This window comes from Vanellus vanellus (assembly GCF_965231255.1).
Source record: "Vanellus vanellus genome assembly, chromosome: 12".
NCBI lineage: Eukaryota > Metazoa > Chordata > Aves > Charadriiformes > Charadriidae > Vanellus > Vanellus vanellus.
The window spans coordinates 905814-923918 of NC_138917.1; the positions used below are offsets into that span (position 1 = coordinate 905814).

Here is an 18105-nt window from a genome sequence, read left to right on the forward strand (position 1 = left end):
AATTCTCCGTCTTGAACCGGTTATCTATGCTAAGCAGATTATTTTGCATGAAGAGAATTTTTGGCACCTGGTCTTCTCCGAAACGGAGGAATAAGTGAGGATGAGCACCATGTCACTGCAGTTACCCAGCACTGCCTTATAACATCTTGTACTTTAGCTGCTAAACTTAGAACCTGTTCTTTAAAGTTTTTCATGTTGGGAACATCTAGTTGGGCTGACTTATGTTTCCTTATTTCAAAACAAATGATCCAACAGATTTAAAAAATTAGTTGGGGACAGGGGAAGAGGCAATTTTGCCAAGTGAACATTTCCTTTTTCGTTTTGTTTTAAACAGCTGAAATCAGGTGTATATTCTGCTGAACAAGTGGCATTGCTGCAAGTAATGGGACAGTGCTGGAGGTAGAGATTTGCCTTTTGTTCTCCTTCTTTAAAGGTACTCACATATGACCCTTTGCTCCCAGCAAAGACGATTTCTTTGCATTTCTAAGTGGAAGACCAAGCTTAGGACACTGAAAAACTCAGATCAGACAACTAACAGGATAGTCAATTCTATAAAATCCTTATCAAATGACTGATACTGCTGCTCATAGTGAGTTTTCTCTTCTTGATTTTACTCCTAACGCTTGCGCATCACAGACCTCCCTCGGTCCATCTGCGGAGGATGCCAAAGCAGAAGTATTAAGTATTTTGTTTGGCACTCTGGATTCGTGTATAAACAAGCACGAGGCAGCTCAATCAACAGGACTGCGCTCCCAAGAATGGGAGGTACGGAACAAAGGAAGGAGCGATCCTGAAGCACCCGCACATGCTTTCAGTGCTGATCAATCGTTTCACATCCCTTTCCAAAGCCAACAGAGCTGGTGCCACCTGGCACAGTGCCGGCACTCCCAACTGTCACCAAAATAATTAGCTCACCTGCGGATTCCCCAGCCCCGCGGCTGCCGGGGAAGCTGGCGGCACAACCGTGGCGCTGGCAGCCTGGCGAGGAGGCTCGAGCAGAGCCACTGCTCCCGCCCCGAGCCAGAGGCTGGACCGCTGGGCTCAGCGCCGGCACTCTCCTGCCCACCTCAACAAGGTCCTCTACAGCCAGCACATGAAATTTAAATAAGCAGCTTGTTGACGGGTAATGCAACAGAGCTTGATTCTGGGATCTTTGGCATCACTGAGCCGAAAACAAACAAACAAAAAGAAGTAGGAGCTTCCTTGGCTGGTAGCAGCAGAACGCTGCTCTCCACGGCGAGCCCAGCCACAGGGGGACACACATCGAAGGAGCACGTGAGCCACTAAACATTTCAACCTATTGATACCAGGCCATTGCTTCCCCCTTCAGATAATTTCCATGCACCGTCCTCTCCTTCCTTGATCGCCCACGGCAATAGCTTCTTTTTTTTAAGCCTCCAATATTGCCCCTCGTGCAGCTGGTCCCTTTCCACCCGACCGCCCCACCTGAAAAGCAGTCCCAGCCTCAGGATACCTCGGCACTCCCCCACCAGCTAGAGCGCCAGGACCAGCGACTGCAAATTACTCTATTGTGCCCCAAAACTGGCAGCCCCGGCTGACTGCTGGTGTGTGGGTCTACAGAGAATACTCCTGCCCTGGCCCTCCAAGCGCCACTCCGGAGCTGAGGTGAAAGAGCAAGCCTGGCCACAGCCGGTCTTTTACTAGGGTCAGTGTGGGCATGCCGAAGGGATGCGAAGGTGCTGGGAGGGCTGGAGCCCCTCTGCTGGGAGGACAGGCTGGGAGAGGTGGGGGGGGTCAGCCTGGAGAAGAGAAGGCTCCGGGGAGACCTCAGAGCCCCTTCCAGTGCCTAAAGGGGCTCCAGGAGAGCTGGGGAGGGACTCTGGGTCAGGGAGGGGAGGGATAGGATGAGGGGGAATGGTTACTGAAAGAGGGGAGATTGAGATGAGATAGGAACAAATTCTTTGCCCTGAGGGCAAATTCTCTCCTGTGGGGGCGGTGAGCCCCCGGCGCAGGGTGCCCCGAGAAGCTGTGGCTGCCCCATCCCTGGGGGTGCTCAAGGCCGGGTTGGACGGGGCTGGGAGCGACCTGGGCTGGGGGGAGGTGGCTCTGCCCAGGGCAGGGGGGTGGGACTGGGTGGGCTTCAAGGTCTCTTCCAACCCAAACCATTCTGTGATTTTATGAATCGCCCCGAGGACATTGAGGTTTGCCAGTCTGCCCTATTCTAAGATACGAGTACGTTTTCATAGCATTTAAAATGTATAAAGAAGTTGTTGCTGCAGAATTGAGTTGGTTTGGGGGCTGCAAAAAGGAGGAAGTTTTCACATCTGTCAGGTTAATTTAAATAAGGTTGGTTAGTCAGAGCAGTTCAGTGGTTTGGAAAGTGAAGTCCTTAAGAAGTCCTTAAGAGATGAGTGGGGCCTCAGGGAAATGGATGATAAACATACCTACCAGCAGGCCATGCAATTGACTATAACATACCGTACGCATGACCTGAAAGCCATGTCTGCCTCTGCAGTTTGCATGTGCACACACACGTTCACACATCAAACTTGAAAGAAAGAGTGAGGGGTCTTTTGTCCCTTAACGTATTAGAGCTGAATGGACTTAATCGGCGGGCTGATACATGATACGCCTCCTTAATTTGCTCACTTGCCCGGGCAGAGACGTGGTGCCGCGCGTTGCAGTGTCTGTGGACAATGGCGGAGTGGCAGACCCGCCACACGTGGCAGACCCGACACACGCGGGGAATTGCTACCCTGAATGTCCTGCCGGGTGGTCCCGTGTTCGTTGCAGGGTGTCTCCGTGCTTCAGCGTAGCCTCTAAATTAGTCCTGCCTTAACAGTTTTCACTCCATTCTAATGGCTTGACCTAGGTATGTGTTTGAAGAACCTGTATCATAAATACAATCTCATCTTTTACGTTGCGTTTAGATATTATATTTGAGCTACAACAGAAAGATGTGACATTGACTTTTTCCCAGCGTTTTACAGTATGCCTCAGGAGCCCAGGAAACCCGGGATGATCTCCTTTTCTTTCCGCCTGAGCATTTCTTTTTCAACCCAAGTGCTAGTTTGACTTTTCTGCATGGAAAACCATAAAGCAGCAAGTGTTTCCAGAGTTATAAAGCGGGTACATCTCAGGGTTCAAGCATCAGCTATTGATCTTTGCTCTTATACTTTGTTATAGTATTATTGCAGCCTCTAAATAACACACGACTGAATTGCTGGGCTATAAACACACCATTTGTACAGATTCTCCGCGACAAAGATAGTAGGACCCAAATTACTGGGTAATTCAGCTTCTCCTAATACTGCACAGCATATAAACCACCAGATTGTGATCTCTTTTAGACCAGTTATAAAACAAGTAGATATAAACTGTTGTAACAGAGATCGGAATCTGATCCACTGGGTACACACCGCTATCCTTGTTCATTTTCTCTGCACTAAGGGTAATTCACGACCCCCTGACGCTGTGTGCGCTGCCAGGTAGGGAAATACGCTAAGTTCTCATGGCAGGCAGCAGCCTGGCCGTAAGACAGGTCCTAACGGGCCTTTTTTCAGATTATCCGGGAGTCCCTGGCAAGGGCTAACGCTGCCCACAAAGAATTAAATTTGGAAGACTTAAGGAACGTGGCTGTGAATTTTGTACGTTACAGAAAATCAAACAACATACAGCATAGGTAAATCCTGTATTTTTTGGAAGTAAAATGCACAAGAAAGTGGGACTGGAAAGGGCATGTGGCGGCAGCCACATTCCCTTAAGCCATCGGTGCCCTCTGATGTCCCCTGTGCCATCCCCACCTCTGCCCTCAGTGCAGGCAGAGCCCCGCTTCGCAGGGAACAGTCTCTCACTGCTTTTCTTAAGGATATTTGAAAGCACTTACTAAATTCAAGTAACTTCTTGCAGATATTTTGGCGCTGTGATATATTTTAGGTATGGTTTCATTAAAAAAAAATGGAGGCGGTAATTGTTTAGAGAATATATATAGTGCAAAAAAGTATCCGACAGCGTAAGACACAGTGATGTGAGTATACAGACGATGAGGAGTCATTCCTTTTATTATTATTCTCCTGATTTGGTATTGCTATTGTCTTTTGCTTTGCTTTTGACATATTCCGTGCAAACTGAGTTGTAGTAAAAAGTTATAAATAAGCCACTGCCTCTGAAGCACACTAGAATACATCATGCTCCCTGTCCCTCCCCCCTGCACAAGGGAGATTTTTCTGGGCAGCTTTCTTTGTGCTGCTTGCTGCTTCGCTCTGCTGCCCTTGCTGTGAAGTAGCCGTTGTGGAAGTTGTTCCTGTGATAGGAAGCTGACTTTTGTCAGTACACTGCACACACCGTTTTTCACACAGCAAATTTAAGCGACGGTAACCTTATTATGCAATCATTCTTGTGAACATTAGGAAAGCTATTAAAATTTGATGCGATCGTTTATCACAAGCATAGTTATTACAAATACTAATACAACAGATGTGATTATAGTTTACAAGTGAGCGCTACAAGAGAGGATGAGATGCTGGCAATTGTTGTTTGTCACACTTGGCTTAGAATTAATTCAGATTTTAAATGCATCGTTTTGCTTTTTCCGCTATGCTCCTAGATGGATGTTTGTCTTCTAATAGCTCACTGTTTAAGTTCTGTAAATAGTTGCAACTTCTAATGTTAACTGGGTAAGTTACCAAATAATGCCAAATATTACTGCTCCGCTTACCAAACACAGTTTGATACAAAGAATTGGTTGTGCGTTTTTCAGACTGCGGGGCACAGTGTACAAGTTAACCAGCTTTGCAAGGAAATGTTCCTTCTGGCTTGATACTAGAAATTATTTGTTCTGAAAGGGATTTATTTATTTATTTAAACAACCATTCCTACCGTATGGTTTCATTTCAGATATGCAGTGTCAGTCCGGCACGCTCTGCTGGCCAAGAACGTTTGCCTGTCCTGTGTCATCTATACAAACCTTTGTGTTCTGGGTTTACATTTTGGACAGCTTCTTTTAGACATATGTATTTGCTAATATCAAAACGCTAAATAAATCAGTAATATGCCAGACCGTGCGTGAACAGTAACAGCAGGCTGGGTGTCCCAGCATTAACCAAGTCGTGTGATTGACACCTAATCATTTCCTACCTAGTGATCTACAGATAAGCTCATTTTTGCTTCCACCTAAATACCAGAGTATATGCAGATGGCATCAGAAATACCTCTTCTACATTGTCATTCACAGCGACTCCTGCACTCAACTGATCCGATAACCTCATTCTTCAGATACTATCAAGAATATGCAGCTAAATAAAAGCACCTGGTATGGTACCACAATTAATTTCTAAATTGTTACCTTCAATTAACCGTAGAAGCAGAACTATGATCACTGTCAAACAGAGGCAAATCAATCAAATTTAGCTTTTTAAATCCTCTGATGGCACCAATAATTTGAGCAGTTTCCTATCGTCCGTGTTCTGCCCGATTTCCAAAAACTGCTGCAATACGCAAAACGTGGAGGTTCTTGAATGGTGCCCTTAAAACCATGGCAAGGAATGAGTCCAAATACCGGACAGATGGAAAATTAAGTTTAAGGTTGTGTGAAAATACACAAGTCTTTGTGTTGCTGGGATAAAACAGAACCGACACCTCCCAGTATGAGGCCACCTTTGAGAGCAGCTCAAGTCACCGCAACCTCACCACGTAACCCACAAAGAGGGGAAACAGAACAATTTATCAGAAGTATAAAACTGTATTTCCATCCTGCTGCTCTTCACTCATGCAGAAAACCCACGAGTTGTTCGGAGGAGCCACAGACAGGATTACCCAGGGAGGAGAGAGGCCGTCGCGGTGCCCACCTGGGGTCCTCCCCCGGCGCCCGCCGTGCCAGCGCCATCCCTCCCCGCCGGCTCCAGCGCCCGGCCACGGCCACCGCCGCCTCCACACACCCCGCAGCTCACGAGCTCTGCACGGAAACAGAAGCACACTAAACGTTTACACGCTTAAATCCATAACGATTTGTGAAGCAAACGAAGAGGTAAAGCTGGGCCTCCTCGTCATTCTCGGTGAAGATGAATCAAGTATCAGGTTTTGTACCTTACATCAATTTTAAGGTTTCAGCCAGGGTTTTTTCCAATCTCTGTGACCACAGGAGTTAGAAATAGAGCAGGTAAGCTGCTGCTTGCCCTTCTGACAGAAAACCACTGGAAAAAACACTTTTTTTGTTCTGCCCCAAAGGAGACGGTGAGGAGAAGAGAGGGCCAAGAAGAGTCCGTGGTTTGCGAGGTGCGGCGCTGGCCCTGGGCACGGCCGGCTGCGATCCTGTCCTTGCTCCAGGCGATCCCTCCGCCCGAGTTCCCACATCCCCAGCAGCCACGCCATCCCGCACCCCACGGGTATTGAATTCTGCCCCCGACAGGGAAAGCCGTGCAGCGGGTGGGTGGGCGAGCAGGCGCCCGCGCTCGGTGGGCCGAGGAAGGAAGGCGGGTTAGGCCTGAACAGTCACACCGATAAACACCAGACAGGGGTCAACGTGAGGCGCTGAGCTTCTGACCGACCTCTCGTCAAGGCATCACCCGTCACCACAGACGTTAAAATATGCTTTGTCAGCTACCTCGGGCAGAGAATACCGTACGCTTCCCTAGAAAAGGCCCCGAACGCTACACACAAATAAAATTTCGCCGGTTTGCCAACCCGCCTGCCGGCGTGCCGCGCGAGGAGGCCCTGTGGGCGCCTGCCCACACCAGCACCGTGCCCCGAGCAGCCCCCACCGCCCCCATCGCCCTCTCGTCTGCCTTCCCACGGCCGACGCCGTCTCTCTGCTTTGAGAGGCACGGGCTGGGACGACGGGCACGCTTCCGTCTCATGGAAATGTTATTAAAAGCCTTTTCAAAAGTTGCTTCTGTGGTAAAAAAAAAAAAAAAAAGAAAGGGGAGGCGAGTTTTGTTAACAAAACCAAACCCCTTGAGATGTATTTTATTTGCCAAGCAATGTACACAAAAACCTGATTAATTTAAAGTTACATTCATATATTTTAAACAGCCTTAAATTATTCATTTCCATTTTAAAAAATATATCCAAGCACGGTTGCTTCAGTAATAAATCTTTAAGATGGTGGGACGTTTTACATCATACTGTTGCTCTCCAGAGACTTTTCTTTGCACCTTGGGCTGTTCTCTAAGCCAGGAATAGCGGAGTGGGAAGGTCTGTACAACACCGAGCAAAACATGTCAGGGTGCGGACTGCCGGGGGACAAACACTGCGGGGGACGGGGGGCGCTGGAGGACGGGGCGCTGCCGGGCTGGCACAAACCCAGGGCTGGACGGCGTGGCTGCTGCTGTGGGAACCCTCCACGCAGAGCGCAGAGCTCAGCACAAGGTTTACTGGCAAAAGCAGAGAGTTCAAATCATTCTCTGCGGCGCTGACCCTTGCGTGAGCCTCCCGACCCCAGGGCTGCAGCGTGCCCTCCTCCCTGCCGGGCCGCGCGCGGAGATGATGTCCCCACCGCTGCTTCCCAAAGAAACCACTTGTGCTATGCTGACGCTGAAAATAATCCCAGAATCCCAGACTGGTGGGGGCTGGAAGGGCCCTCCGGAGCTCCCCCAGTCCCACCCCCCACCAGAGCAGGGGCACCTCCAGCAGTGGCACAGGACACGTCCAGGCGGGTTTGGAATGGCTCCAGAGTGGGAGAACTCCCTGCTTAAGCTAAGAGGCACCTCGTATATAAAGATTTCCTACAAATCAAGCCACCCTTTCACAGGACAGCATCTCTTGCCATTCTGAAATTGCCCAAAGCAAGTACTGTCATAGACCAGTAAGCTACAAATCTGCACAGAATTTTTAATATATTGATGTACGGTCTGCTTTAATTTTCAAGCTGCAAATCCAGTGAAGCTTTACCCACAGATGATATACAGAAAAGTCTCCATAGGCTGAGATTTAAGTCAGCAAGTTCTCGCAATTTGTTTTCAAAGACTGGGGACAACGAAAAGCGTCTAACCTGCCTCTCCCCCACCCCACAGAGTGAGCGGAATGCGCAATGAAGCGCTATCGGAATCGGTACTTAACATGGAGCACAGCTACCAAAGTACCAAAGCTGAAGCTTTTGAGCCTTTGACAATTAGAGCTCTGCCCTGCCGTCCTTATTCAGCGAAGCTGATGGGAGTTGTGCCTGAAATTGGTTCTGAGAAGCCAGCAATGTGAGACTGCCATGAATATTTTAAAGTAAAGGAGTTGGAATACTCTAATGATCTTATGTAAATCTAGTCTAAGAATTTCATTGGAAATTTTTTTTGAATGGGTCATTAAGCAGGGGAGAAAAGGTTGGAAAGCAGCCTGAAAAGGCGAACATTTTCAAAAGCCAAAATACTCCCCGCATTCTTCAGAGCCATCCAATTAGCCTAGCTTGGGGAAGTCAAAGCAGACCAAAGTGACAGAGCATGAAGTCTATAAGTAACTATAGGCAGACCCTCCGGTTTGTCAGGAGACGGCACAAAGTCAGTAATATGCAGTTGGCATGCTTAAATGCTAAATTTGAACCTTAGATGCATGAAAAGATACCTAAAATTTAGCATTTTTCTCCTTATCGTTAGTGCTGAAAACAGAAGTCCTGCAAAAACTCAAGATTAAGCAATAATAATAAGAGTAGTGGTGGTACCAGTGGTGGCAACCGCCTCATGGTCCCCTCGGGGCCATGGCCCCTGGCCCACCTGACGCACCCACCAACGCAGAGGCTGCTGCAGCGCACCCGTCTGATTAGCTCTTCAGCTAATTCTTTTTGTGGTGTGAAGCAGCACAAACATTTCTTAAGGAACTGCTCAAAAAAAAATCAAAACAAAACAAAAAAACCCCACCCAAACTGTCCTTGGCAGCTGAAGGACTTTTCATGCCTGATTTCCTTAGTCTTTATGTGAATGCATACTATTATTTGTGATGTGGGAAGAGCGTACTTACGAATATTTTTAGTGAAGAAGTGATTAGGATAAAGATATACATGCACAGCAGCCAAACCGTTTTATAGTATGTGTCTGGCACAGCTCACTCATTAAATCTTACCAGTTTTCTGTTGACATTCTCTTGAAGATTTATTCCAGAAGCAGCACTATGTCAGCAGCATCTATGCTGCATTAGCAATTACTTATATGTGTTTGGAATGTTGCAATAAATAAATACTTCTTCAGCACATGCCCGGGTAAAGGACTTTTCTTGGCTATAAGGTTTTATTTAGCTGTACTCAGACCCATAAATGCTGTCCAGCCCTATCCCCCTCCTGCACAGATGCTATAGCAGGTTTTCTCTCAGGTTACAGTCACATAGAATCGTTATGGCTGGAAAAGACCTTTCAGGTCACCAAGTCCCACCGTTATCTATCTCTACCAGGCCCACTTCTAAACCATGTCCCTGAGCGCCGTATCTAGACGGCTTTTAAATACATCCAAGGGTGGCGATTCAGCCGCTTCCCTGGGCAGCCTGTGCCGGTCTTTGATAACCCTTTCAGTGTAGAAGTTTTTCCTAATGTCTAACCTAAACCTCCCCTGGCGCAACTTGACGCCATTCCATGGGTCTCAAGCTAAGGAGGGATGGCACCTTGTGCCCAGTTTTAATTCCGATTGCACCATTGCTCGTTCAGGGAGGCAGAAGGCATCGGTAACTAGGATACATTTAAGACATCCTACCCCATATGGATACAAGAGAATATTTTTCTCTAATTCCTGCTGAAAAAGTTCTCTTCCGATCTGGTTCTCATCGCTGTAGCACAATGACCAAGTTCCTCACAACCTCCAAGATGCCACTTTCACCTCCATGAGGTAGAAAAGAGCCATTATCCTCATTTGGTAGCCGGGAACTGAGGTTCCGCAAGGTTAACTGTCCCCACCAAGGCCACCGTGACAGCAGGCAGTGTGTGCCACTGCACGTCCAGTCCAGGTTTGGCTGGCCAAGCAGCAGGCACATAACTACTGTAAAAGAGACCGCAGAACAGGAGCAGTACACAGATTTAGGAGCCCTCCCTCTGCGTTTCTAGGGATCGGCAAGTTTCTCAATGAAACAGTCATCTGAAAGACTTGGATCAGTAGAATGGATCAGCTATTACACATGCTGAATTAGCTGAATACCTGAATTAGCTTCAAAGCGGTAGATGTCTTTGAAGCAACGATGCTAGTATAAACACCAAATGATTTTTTTACGAGGAAAAAAATAAAGTTTTCATGGTTTTACCTAGAGGTAGTGCTGATGCCAGCAATCCTGGGAAAAGACAAGTTTGGGTTTACGTGACAAGCAAATCTTCACAAGTTACACAGGCAGCTTTGTCAGAAAATGATGACCCGCTGAAATTATTCATGCAATAGACAGATAAGATCTGGGACCATTCCAGTGATTTAATAAGACAAGGACACTGCCAAGTACAAACAGAAGTAAAGTTTGGAAACACCCATAGCAGTCGAGCCTCCTGCACATAGCTAATCCGGATGATTAAACCAGAAATCCACTAAGATAGATATCATCCCTGGTAAGACATTAGAGACTTCACAAAGAACTCAAAATACATGGAAGATGGCATTTACGTGTGCTAGAGAGAGAATTAATATTCAAAGACGAGCTCATGATAGACAAAAGTATTTAGACTGTTTTCAGTGAGAATTAAGGGATCTGGACCACTGAGCGACACTCAGAAGGGTGAGTAAAAAAGCAATTTCACTGATGTGTTGGGAAGAATAACTAAAAGGGGTCAGAAAAAGTTTACCGAAACCACCAGGTACAGATCAGATACTTGGGAACGTCATTCTCTGTGTTTCTGATCGAGGAACCCACATTCCTCCCTGGTTCTTTTCCTGATAGCACGTGTCCGCTTTGGCCTCTAACAGAATACTCTCCTAAATGGGGGTCATAAAGCGAAACAACCCTTCCCAGCCGTACAGCGAGAGGTACACGTGCAATGGGAGATGGCAGTTGAATACAAAATGGCTTAGCGTAAAGACATCTACCACGTTTCCTACATAAATACAACGGATGAAAATACCACACTGATTAGCAAGTTCATAGTTTTGCGTGCCATTAAGCGTCAGAAGATTTTCTTTCATTCTTGGTAGGAATTAGGGAGTAGAAGATAATTCTCCGTACTATTGATACGGATGGAAACTGTTGCCCATATTTAGACATTACAATAATCTCCCTTTCACAACCCTTTAAATAGGTCAGCACGCCTATCGGATATTTATAAACTGGTGCATTAGTTGATTGCTTCTTCCTCCCCTCCCATCTCAAGTTACACAAAGAAGGAACAAGAGCAGGAAAACTCACCTAGGGCCAAGGTATTATTGATCATAATCATAACATTATAATGTCAACTCCTTGCATTTACTACTGTAATAAATATTAATATGAGTTAACTCTAAGTTATAGGCATCATTACAGAAAGAAGCCGCATTTCTGTGTAAATTCTACCTTTTCATCCTGCAAATATCAGTGCCTGTTAAATATTTGAATTTTCACTGCGTTAAAGGTTCTCAAGTTCAACAGTAATTAGTGCAATCAGGTGCCAAATGATTCCATTCCCAGGAGAGCAGTATTATAGAATGAACTATGGCAAAATTTCAGGGACTGACTCTATAGTGTAATTAGTATAAAACTCACATTTTTAGCATGATGCAATAATTGCATAATTTGTTCTATGGACTTTGCAAAGCACTACCTATAAAATAATTTTTAAAGCACCTTAATTTGACAAAAATAAGAGTTAATGTTTGAGGGAGAATGCAAATTACCTTAGGAAAAAAGCATGGTTAGTCGGGTGGATGTTCAGAAATCAAAATTACATAACTGTAAGTGCTGCCTAATTTTCCTTAATATTTACCTCTCGTTTTCCTCCCGCCAGACTCATTTCTGTTCCATTGATAACGAACAGGCTACCAGCGAGAGGTAGTACTTCAGAAAGAAGAGCATACCCAGCTATTAACCAAAGGAAAAGAACTAAACGGTGTGCAGTAATTAGCAGCCGTCAATTCCAAATCTACTTTTAGAGCTGCGGCTCTGGAAAGTCTGACAAACGGTTACGGTCTCACTCCCATCGACCGCACTCGGGGACCGCTGAGACAACATGGTTAAGACCTTGCATATGGGGAATGGTATCTTTCTGGACATTGTTTGATTCCAAAGGCAAATTCAAAGATCTCTAGTGCTTATCTCATAAAAAAACACCTCCAAAGACAATATTTGAGTCGAAGCAGTATCATTTCCTTGCTTACGCAGTAGGTGCTGCTATGGCAGTCTCTCCGTAGGGGTCCAGTCAGACTGGCCCCAGGGAACAGCACTTGTATGGAGAGCAGTTCTGTTTCCCACAGATCTGTGTGTCGCGGTGGGCTGAACCACTGAGCTGATCGGGCTGAGGCTTTTCCAAGAGTTGGGGCATTTATTAAGCCTTTCTGCCTTGCAAATTCTCGCCCACTAGCTGGTGGGAGGGCTCCCACGCCACCTTCCCGTAGTGCGGGCGTTGGCGGGGCTTTTCGCTGGGCTGCCCATTCCCACCGCGCTGGTAAGAGTGTGATTACCGCCGAGACCCCTTCTGCTCCTTTCGCTTGATACCGGCTTCTGGGTTCAACAGTTATTAGAGGCAGGAAGACACACACAGTACACTCGTATAAGGCTTTTCTGCACCTAAAACTAAGTTTTTGCAACAAACAGCTGTAGGGACCGTGCCCGCAGGGAAAGGTTGCGTAGGGTACTCTGCCTGGGTGGGCGAGGATGAATATTGTGCAGCTGCTTGCTGTCAGCGTCATGACTGCAAACTCACAACTAACAGCTTCCTCCCGCCCCGCTCCCGTCGTTAGTGTCCTTCAGCCTCGTTAGGGTTGTCCACCGTGGGAATCAATGCGGCACCTCTGAATCCTGCTCACTCCACGGCCCGCCAGAGCTCAGCTGTTGCCCCCACGCAGCCGCCACGGGGGGACGGCTGTAATGCTGAAGATGAGTGATGCACTGATAAAGGTCGTCTTCATCTTTTTGTATTGCTGGGACCCATTTTTCTAATCTTTCCCAGGAGAAGCTGATGTCATGTTACATCAGGTTAAATAATCGCCTAATCTACATGAAAGCGCGCCATGTGCGTCCCCAGTATACCACTCGGTTGTTTTCCCCAGCTAAGAAAACTGACGGGGTGTGCGCTGCGTGAGGCTGATTAGTACTTCAAACGAACTAACCTGAACATATTAGTTCTGTCAAGAGCTGCATTTTTTATGAGCAAATTTCACAAAACTTTCATAAAATATGGTACCTAAACTGCAATTTGTTTGATTGATCATTTAATATCTTTTAGGATCTTTTTTTTTTCCTCCTGAAAAAGGTTCACCACTTCTAATGCAGTATGCCGCGCTTTTAATCAAGTGTCAGGTTGGAACATCTCAGCTCAAGTCCTTTGGAGGAACGCATCTGGCAATTCGGGGCATGCCAAATTGAATAGAGCTGTGACAGACTAGTAAAGGAAGAGAGCTCCCAAATATGTCCTCCCGCTTCAAGGTTATCTCTTAGATTGCAGATTAGATGTTCGTTTGCCTTGGCTCACGTCAGGGACTGCTGTCCTAGACTCTGCAAAGGGCTTCTGGTCCCTCAAAGCGCCAACTGTGCTATATTTAAAGTTGAAATCTTGAACAAACCCAGATAACTTGGGGAAGAAAGGTACGAACTAGCCAGCGTTGCCTCCTCGCAGTCAGACACTCTTCTACCGCGGCAACACTTCGGCTGAGACTCACAGTAAAAATTGCTCATCCTCCTCCCGGAGAAGGTTTATGTAAATCTTAATTACCGCATCAGAGTTTCAATATTTACTGACGCGCCATAAATCCGCTGTGTACAAAGCAGACTAGGATCCAATAATACAGAGGCATTGTTTAATTATACGTTTATTAGAGCAGGAGAACTAATAATCCCTAGTAAAATCTTTGAAAATTATCCAATCATGATAGAGTAATCACTGTCCTTTCAGCGCAGGATAAAAGCAGAGCAAACAGACGTTGCTGTATCACGCCGCCGCATCAGGCGCAGTTACAGGGCCCCCGACCCCGGCTCACACTGCCAGCCTCACACAACCCGCGTACACAAAAACAGGCATTAGAGAAGCAATTGAGTCATTCAAGTTTTGGTGCCTGTATCAACTATTTCATCTCAATGGGTTGTAGAAGCTCATTTCATAGGCACAGCTCTGATCCAAAGCCGGCAACGCTTAGGGGAGTCTTTCCTTTGTCTCAGGTGGCTATGGATGAGGCCGATCCTGGCAAGCCCCCTCTGTGCCAATTCGCCAGGTTTCTGGCAAGATTTTTCTCCTATGTACAGAATCTGTTCCTGGTCAGACAGAATAACATAAGGGCATTTTGCTCTTTGCAGGTTTGCTGTGCGCACGGCCTCTCGGTTACAGTGTCCCTTAGCGCATGAAAGAATGCGAGCCGGTCGTGGAAAAGAGAAAATGTATATTTATCACAGGCTTTCCCTGCGAATTATTTCTAATGGGGAGGAGAACACTCAATACAGCGTGCATGTATTTTTTCCGCGTGGAGACAAAGCGTCAATGTCTCTTTATCCGCCTGCGAGGTAAGGAGCTGTTCTCTGGCTTGTGGGATGTGGCTGTTGCTAAGACAACTGCGGTGCAGCCACTTACAATGTCCGTGATCATGCACCACAAGCTGTAATTTACCCACAGGTTCCTCATTTATTAGAGCAGAGAAACAGCAGGACAGTTGCTGCACCGTGTCCCGCATGATGCAGCATGCTATGAGTGGCTGTCACTACCTGCGCCGGGTCTAAACTGACGCCGCGGCTGAAAGGAAAGCAAATACTGCAGTAAATGCTTTGTCAAAGTGAAGTGCAACCCCTGAGCCGGGGAAGGGAAACGAAGGAAAGCTCTACCGCTTTGCAATTGCCGCAAATAAAATGCAACTTTCCACTTCATAGACCTTTGAAGGATTTACTAGATTTTGGTGCGCGCCTGGAATGAGATCTAAATGTAAGAATCCTTCAGAGCCTGGGAAAAGGAGCAAAAAGCAGCACGCTCTGGGGCTGTACGTTTGGCCACTCCATCGCGTGGCAAGGAACAGGGTAGCAGTTAGGATTCCCCGGCAGAGCAACCGGTACCTCGGGGAGCAGGCGTTACCGCTTGGGAGGATGAGCTAGCACGAGAACTTCGCTGCTGCGTGGCTGGTCTGCACCCTGCAGTTCCCTCTCTGAGCACCCCTCCAGGACCAGTCAGCAGCGCGAGGGTGCCCGGCCTCGTCCCGGGGAGCACGCACGCGGTGAATCCTTCCTCCTTAGGGCAACTAAGCTGATGAAGGGCTTGGAGCATCTCCCTCACGAGGAAAGGCTGAGAGCGCTGGGACTCTTTAGCCTGGAGAAGAGAAGGCTGAGGGAAGACCTTATTATGGCGTACAAGTATCTAAAGGGTGGGTTGAAGGAGGATGGAGCCAGGCTCTTTTCAGTGGTTCCCAGGGACAGGACGAGGGGTAATGGGCAGAAGTTAGAACATAGGAAGTTCCGTTCAAATACACGGAAACACTTCTTTACGGTTCGGGTGGCAGAGCACCGGCACAGGCTGCCCAGGGAGGTGGGGGAGTCCCCTTCCCTGGAGATTTTCAAGACCCGCCTGGATGCAGTCCTGAGTGATGTGCTCCGGGCAATCCTGCTCTGGCAGGGGAGTGGGGCTGGATGGTCTCTAGAGGTCCCTTCCAACTCTGATAATTCTGTGATTCTGTGATTCCTGCCAGGGGCTCCCGCCACGCACAGAGAGCTTCTGCCCAGTGGCGTCCTACGTTCCTGTGCTGGCCAGGATGTAAAACTATTCTGGGGGCGCTCCTAAAGCCTGTGTGTTATAATCCCGTGTCCGTGCCAAAGTAAGCGGCCAGTGACTATTGCCCAGAGTTCCTCAGGCCAGAGCAGAGGATGAGGAGAGCTGTATGTGCTGCGTCGGCGCTGGGCTGAGCAGTCACGTACTTTCCCCAAGGGGACTGGCAGAAATGCGGGGTTGGAGGCGGGGGAGCAAGGCAAGGCAGAGGCTAGCCGGGCAAAGGAAACGGGAGAGCACAGATCACCGTCCGTTGGAGGATGTGTCAGGGCGGCGGCACCCGCCATCTGAATGCAGGGAAGCTCCTTGATGTACCTGAATTCCCGTTTTAAATTCACAGCGCACAATGGTGTCATATCGCCACCGCGATGGCACCAAGACAGGCAGAAAAAGCGGCTTCTTGTCTTGTTTTGTATATCCAGTCCTAACAGACGCGCGCCTCGTGTTCAGTAGCGCGTCAGTACTGAGCAGTCATGTCTGCATTACCGCTGATAACAGGCACCAGGGAGGGAAGAACTGAAAGACAACCGTAGACGATAACTAGGAAATGCATGTCAAATATTAATTCTCTTGTAATCCAGCACTTCCATGTCTCTCTTAGAGTCCCACGCATCATCAAGACAGTTGTAAGGACAGGCTCCTACTCAGATTTTCACGTGGACAACAACTAAGCCAGTCACGTCATTCAAACAGCGGTTCACGCTCTGCGGTATATAGGTCTTTAAGATCCTTCTTCTACCTCCTTGTTTTGTCATGTACTTACTCTGTGCATAACTATTTCCGTTTAGTGCAATAATATCCATTCTCCTTACGGCACGTTCTCTAATGAACAAATAAAAAATGTTATTTTGTTCGGAATGTGTTATGAACAGCTTAGTATCAATTTTAAAGAAGTGTGACTAGCTTCTTAATGGCTTCTTATTTCAGTTATTTCTAGCTGCAACTAAGCCAGAAAAATGCTTTAAAATCATTCTTATTAAAGCATTTGGAGAGGTTTATAGCAATGCTTAGATGTGCCATCAGTATAACATTTTAAATAACACACCTAAAAATAGAACCGTTTCTAGAGATCATACAGGAAACATGCCCTGAGGGAAATATGCTTATGATAAAAGAGAGTTCCTATACATATTCTTAGCTTCATAAAGCCACTTGAGCATCCCAGTTTGGAGACAGGAAAGTTATGTACCTTAATCCTTATTTATGTTGCTTTAAAATCGAACTGGTCTTCCAAGTTACTCAGGTTTGAATGCTCCAGGTAAGTGCCTGGATCTTGCTAAAGGTTCAGCACTTTGGGAAAATTCCTGTCTCGAAGGGCCCCAATTTCAGACTTAGCTTTGGAGTAGTATTTTCCATAAGTGGAGTCACAGTGGAATCCAGCATATCTGAACTCGAGTACCTAGCCCAAATTTTCCTGCAGCGATTCAACATCTCCTAGGCTTCGACAGAGACTTTGATCAATCTTTTCATTCCCTGACTTCAGCTTCATAACAGAGTTCCCCAAACCCCACTGAACTCTGTGGGACTGCTGAGCATGAAAGAAATGCCAGAGGAGCAAGTGAGGGACACGTGTATGTCCCATGGAAAGTCTTCCTCCTGATGCCCCTTCCTGCATTACTTGCCTCTTTCCCGAGAGACATCCCGTAGCTGAAACAGGTGTACCTTAGAGCAATACATTACTTAGAACTGTATTAAACCTATTTTGACTCCATTTGTTTCAAATGTACTTCAGTTACAATTGGCTCTTAAAATGACAAAAATGCGCAAATACAAGGCGTGTTTGCTATTGTTCTCTATTTTCTTTTCAAATAGGTCTAGCACCCAGCCAGTCGCGACCCGCGCTCACGCTTCCCTCTCAGCACTAGAGCTGAGCAGCTTCTACAGGAAAGAGACAGGCAAGCCTGCTGGGCCCCACGGACTACCGGGCTCTTACTTCCCATAGTATGACAGAACCCAGTTCGAGAGCGAGAAAGAGAGGGGGTGTTGGACACTGTTCGAACTGTTCCGGTCTCCCCAGCCGGAGATACCTACTTTAGTAATGCCTATTGGTAAATGAAGACCCAAGCGTATCCCCAGGATTTCTGTTGCTCACATTCCCCCAAGAGCTCGTAAGATGATACATCACGGTGTCCGAGTATACCAAACACTGTCCAGAGGACTTTGAAACACCACCTTTACAGTAGAATTTGCAACTGTTCAAGAGCATAGTCAGGCTCTCCTTGAAATACAGTGGAAGAGTGAAGCCCATACCAAGCACAAGCAGTAGGTCCTTCGTCTTCCTCATAACAGTACCTGTAAATAAGCAATAGTCAGCTCAAGGTCTGTCATAGTTCCAA

At 47.1% G+C, this 18105-nt stretch overlaps 1 protein-coding gene across 1 annotated transcript in view; it reads left to right on the forward strand.

Annotated features, from left to right (window-relative positions):
• The window catches only part of CHST8 (carbohydrate sulfotransferase 8), a gene marked incomplete at both ends in the record, with an annotated part of 138888 nt that overhangs the window by 34669 nt on the left and 86114 nt on the right, over nt 1-18105 (forward strand). The window lies entirely within an intron of this gene.